Source organism: Hemitrygon akajei, chromosome 17, assembly GCF_048418815.1.
Source record: "Hemitrygon akajei chromosome 17, sHemAka1.3, whole genome shotgun sequence".
Classification (NCBI taxonomy): Eukaryota; Metazoa; Chordata; class Chondrichthyes; order Myliobatiformes; family Dasyatidae; genus Hemitrygon; species Hemitrygon akajei.
The window spans coordinates 9467775-9473667 of NC_133140.1; the positions used below are offsets into that span (position 1 = coordinate 9467775).

Genomic DNA, 5893 nt, shown 5'->3' on the forward strand with positions numbered 1-5893 from the left:
CCCCCATCACCTTCTCCACCTGTCTGTCACCCCCCATCACCTTCTCCACCTGTCTGTCACCCCCATCACCTTCTCCACCTGTCTGTCCCCCCCCATCACCTTCTCCACCTGCCTGTCACCCCATCACCTTCTCCACCTGTCTGTCCCCCCATCACCTTCTCCACCTGCCTGTCACCCCATCACCTTCTCCTCCTGTCTGTCACCCCCCATCACCTTCTCCACCTGTCTGTCCCCCCCCATCACCTTCTCCACCTGTCTGTCACCCCCATCACCCTCTCCTCCTGCCTGTCACCCCCCCATCACCTTCTCCACCTGTCTGTCCCCCCATCACCTTCTCCACCTGTCTGTCACCCCATCACCTTCTCCACCTGCCTGTCACCCCATCACCTTCTCCACCTGCCTGTCCCCCCATCACCTTCTCCACCTGTCTGTCACCCCATCACCTTCTCCACCTGTCTGTCACCCCCCATCACCCTCTCCACCTGTCTGTCACCCCATCACCTTCTCCACCTGACTGTCACCCCCACATCACCCTCTCCACCTGCCTGTCCCCCCATCACCTTCTCCACCTGCCTGTCCCCCCATCACCTTCTCCACCTCCCTGTCCCCCCATCACCTTCTCCACCTGCCTGTCACCCCCATCACCTTCTCCACCTGTCTGTCACCCCATCACCTTCTCCACCTGCCTGTCCCCCCCATCACCTTCTCCACCTGACTGTCACCCCCATCACCCTCTCCACCTGTCTGTCACCCCCCATCACCTTCTCCACCTGTCTGTCACCCCATCACCTTCTCCACCTGTCTGTCCCCCCATCACCTTCTCCACCTGCCTGTCACCCCATCACCTTCTCCACCTGTCTGTCCCCCCATCACCTTCTCCACCTGTCTGTCACCCCCCATCACCTTCTCCACCTGACTGTCACCCCCCATCACCTTCTCCACCTGCCTGTCACCCCCTATCACCTTCTCCACCTGTCTGTCCCCCCCCATCACCTTCTCCACCTGTCTGTCACCCCCATCACCTTCTCCACCTGCCTGTCACCCCCCATCACCTTCTCCACCTGACTGTCACCCCCATCACCCTCTCCACCTGTCTGTCACCCCCCATCACCTTCTCCACCTGCCTGTCACCCCCCCATCACCTTCTCCACCTGTCTGTCACCCCCCCATCACCTTCTCCACCTGTCTGTCACCCCATCACCCTCTCCACCTGCCTGTCCCCCCATCACCTTCTCCACCTGCCTGTCCCCCCATCACCTTCTCCACCTGTCTGTCACCCCATCACCTTCTCCACCCTTCTGTCCCCCCATCACCTTCTCCACCTGCCTGTCACCCCATCACCTTCTCCACCTGTCTGTCCCCCCATCACCTTCTCCACCTGTCTGTCCCCCGATCACCTTCTCCACCTGTCTGTCACCCCCCATCACCTTCTCCACCTGACTGTCCCCCCCCATCACCTTCTCCACCTGTCTGTCCCCCCCCATCACCTTCTCCACCTGTCTGTCCCCCCATCACCCTCTCCACCTGCCTGTCACCCCATCACCTTCTCCACCTGACTGTCCCCCCCCATCACCTTCTCCACCTGTCTGTCCCCCCCCATCACCTTCTCCACCTGTCTGTCCCCCCATCACCCTCTCCACCTGCCTGTCACCCCATCACCTTCTCCACCTGACTGTCCCCCCCCATCACCTTCTCCACCTGTCTGTCACCCCCCATCACCTTCTCCACCTGACTGTCCCCCCCATCACCTTCTCCACCTGTCTGTCCCCCGATCACCTTCTCCACCTGCCTGTCACCCCCCCATCACCTTCTCCACCTGACTGTCCCCCCATCACCTTCTCCACCTGCCTGTCCCCCCATCACCTTCTCCACCTGTCTGTCACCCCCCATCACCTTCTCCACCTGTCTGTCCCCCGATCACCTTCTCCACCTGCCTGTCACCCCCCCATCACCTTCTCCACCTGTCTGTCACCCCCCATCACCTTCTCCACCTGCCTGTCACCCCCCATCACCCTCTCCACCTGCCTGTCCCCCCATCACCTTCTCCACCTGCCTGTCCCCCCATCACCTTCTCCACCTGCCTGTCACCCCCATCACCTTCTCCACCTGCCTGTCACCCCATCACCCTCTCCACCTGTCTGTCCCCCCCCATCACCCTCTCCACCTGTCTGTCCCCCCATCACCTTCTCCACCTGCCTGTCACCCCATCACCTTCTCCACCTGTCTGTCACCCCCCATCACCTTCTCCACCTGTCTGTCACCCCCCATCAACTTCTCCACCTGCCTGTCACCCCCATCACCTTCTCCACCTGTCTGTCACCCCATCACCTTCTCCACCTGTCTGTCACCCCCCATCACCTTCTCCACCTGCCTGTCCCCCCATCACCTTCTCCACCTGCCTGTCACCCCCCATCACCTTCTCCACCTGTCTGTCACCCCATCACCTTCTCCACCTGCCTGTCACCCCCCATCACCTTCTCCACCTGTCTGTCCCCCCATCACCTTCTCCACCTGCCTGTCCCCCCATCACCTTCTCCACCTGTCTGTCACCCCCCCATCACCATCTCCACCTGCCTGTCACCCCATCACCTTCTCCACCTGTCTGTCCCCCCCATCACCTTCTCCACCTGTCTGTCACCCCATCACCTTCTCCACCTGCCTGTCACCCCCATCACCTTCTCCACCTGTCTGTCACCCCCATCACCCTCTCCACCTGCCTGTCCCCCCATCAGCTTCTCCACCTGTCTGTCACCCCCCATCACCTTCTCCACCTGTCTGTCCCCCCATCACCTTCTCCACCTGCCTGTCACCCCCATCACCTTCTCCACCTGCCTGTCACCCCCCATCACCTTCTCCACCTGCCTGTCACCCCATCACCTTCTCCACCTGCCTGTCACCCCCCATCACCTTCTCCACCTGCCTGTCACCCCATCACCTTCTCCACCTGCCTGTCCCCCCATCACCTTCTCCACCTGTCATAGTTATAAGCTTCTCCAATTTATAATTTGTTATAATTATAACAAAGTAATGTGATACTATCAAATTATAACAAGCTTCTTTTAAACTTTTTGTTGAATTCTCTGGGGGGTGGGGACTGCCCACTGTGCCGTTCTCTTTAGATGATGAATATGTACCAGCAGTGACAGAAGAAGTATGTGCAGCTGTAGCTAAATTAGTCATATTTCGCAAGAGTTGTGATGTGTTTGTCGTAGCTCTGGTTTCTGTGGTCTGCTTCAAAGACGAAGTGGTTGCTGATCTGCTGTCTCTGCTAGTTATTCAAAAGTCGGGGCAATCCGATGACTCACAGAAAGATCAGTACTCTACCAGTAATCTTTCACCGTTTGATGGAAATCCACTTGTTGGTTCTATTGTTGTTAAGCTGCTGTTAAAGTACAGTGTTGCTGATATTAAGGATTACCTGCAGTGCTGTCTGTCTGGTTCAAGAAGGAGAATTTCTTCAGATGTGCAGTCAGCAAGTGTGAAAATACAATAGAAACCTTACAGTTCGTTGCCAGAATTCACCTGTTTTGATGCTGTTTCCCAACTTCTTTGTGAAAAACAAGACACAGGATTGACAGGATTGAAAATACGTATGTGCAAAAGGAACTTTCTTGCAAGGGATTAAGTGTACGATTCTCAGTGGAGGAAATGGTTGGTTCAGGATTTACCTTGTGCGAAAGCTGTTCTGTTTGAGTGGAATTGATTTTGTCGAAGAGCTTTTAAGGGATGACCAATTTTCATGGATCTTTCCCAAGGAAATTGTTCAGGAGAAGATGGAGATCCTGGCCTTTTCGGAGATTTAAGCTTATTGAGAGTTCGCAGATCCTCCATTATCTGTTCATCTGTTAACAAGTAATTTAACTGCGCAGGTGTAGGATTTTGTCTTTTGTCGGTAATTGGAACAGGATCATTAGGTCTCCTCCTCAGTTTCCTAGTCGTTATTGGCTTTACCTCCATAGAATCTCCTGTGAGTTCCATTGTTAGCCTCTCAATTGTCTCAATTGTCAGCAGCACAGGAGCGCCGCAGGGAACCGTACTCTCTCCGGTCCTGTTCACCCTGTACACATCAGACTTCCAATATAACTCGGAGTCCTGCCATGTGCAGAAGTTCGCTGATGACACGGCCATAGTGGGGTGTGTCAGGAATGGACAGGAGGAGGAGTATAGGAAACTGATACAGGACTTTGTGATATGGTGCAACTCTAACTACCTGCGTCTCAATATCACCAAGACCAAGGAGATGGTGGTGGACTTTAGGAGATCTAGGCCTCATATGGAGCCAGTGATCATTAATGGAGAATGTGTGGAGCAGGTTAAGACCTACAAGTATCTGGGAGTACAGTTAGACGAGAAGCTAGACTGGACTGCCAACACAGATGCCTTGTGCAGGAAGGCACAGAGTCGACTGTACTTCCTAAGAAGGTTGGCGTCATTCAATGTCTGCAGTGAGATGCTGAAGATGTTCTATAGGTCAGTTGTGGAGAGCGCCCTCTTCTTTGTGGTGGTGTGTTGGGGAGGAAGCATTAAGAAGAGGGACGCCTCACGTCTTAATAAGCTGGTAAGGAAGGCGGGCTCTGTCGTGGGCAAAGTTCTGGAGAGTTTAACATCGGTAGCTGAGCGAAGGGCGCTGAGTAGGCTACGGTCAATTATGGATAACTCTGAACATCCTCTACATAGCACCATCCAGAGACAGAGAAGCAGTTTCAGCGACAGGTTACTATTGATGCAATGCTCCTCAGACAGGATGAAGAGGTCAATACTCCCCAATGCCATTAGGCTTTACAATTCTACCGCCAGGACTTAAGAACTTTTTAAAAGCTATTATTAATGCTTTTTGAGATAGTGATTTAGATGCATATCATATTTTACTGAGTTAAGTATTGTATGTAATTAGTTTTGCTACAACAAGTGTATGGGACATTGGAAAAAAAGTTGAATTTCCCCATGGGGATGAATAAAGTATCTATCTATCTATCTATCTATCTATCTATCATCTTTTTCTTTTCTTCTAACTCAATCTTTTTATCTTCAAATTCCTTCACTGCTGCTTTCTTCTCTCTAATATAATTCCTTTCCCTTGTTCTATCTCCAGTTGCAGAACAAGCTCTGCATTTCGTATTCCTTGCTTGAATTGTTGATCTAGTCGCTTCATCCTTTTCTGATACTCCTGCAGAGTGCCTTCCTGTAACTGCTGTAGCTGTCTTCTGAGAGATGTCAATTTCTCCTGGTACATCTGCTCTTTCACTTCCAGGTAATCTTCATCATCCTGCTTATTGGCAATATCTGTCTCCCTTGCATCCTCTGTATCTTCATCCGAGTCGCGGCCACGGATACTGCGTTCGTCCCCAATGTCGACGCTGTCTAGCTCCTCCTCATCGTTGTAATAGTCGACAATTGGTGAGAGGAGAGCTGCGGACATCTTCCCCGCCAAGCTGCCCTCCTTTGTTGACACATCTAGTGCCTTGATGGTGTGCCAATCCAACTGGATTTTCCTGAGCCATTCACATCCCAGCAACGGTGGTCCTCCATTTTTCAGCACATATAGTTTCATCTTCTGTGTTTTTTCTCCTTAGGTCACTGTCATTTTAATTTTACCTTTGGGACACACTTTCTGTCAGCAGTAGTTTAGTTTGTTTTAGAGGTATGTGAGAAAACAGTCGTTTGTAGTCATGTACAGCTGAGCTGAGCCTTTATCACTGTTAAAGCTGAGCCTGCGAACTCCATTTTCAGTCTCACGCCTGCCACTTGTGGGGTGATCCTTATTATTCTTCGATCATCTGTCTCTTTCACGCAGTGAAGTTGCAGACAAGACCATTCACTTTCGTCTGAGTTGTTTTCATCAGAACTGCCTTCTTTCATTTTGTGTACCTTGTTGTATTTTCCTTCTTGGGGT

General features: G+C 52.3%; 1 pseudogene; it reads right to left on the minus strand.

Moving 5' to 3' along the window:
• Positions 1–3657: 3657 nt before the first annotated feature.
• On the minus strand, positions 3658–5551 carry LOC140740963 (sin3 histone deacetylase corepressor complex component SDS3-like; annotated as a pseudogene).
• Between the last annotated feature and the right edge of the window lie 342 nt (positions 5552–5893).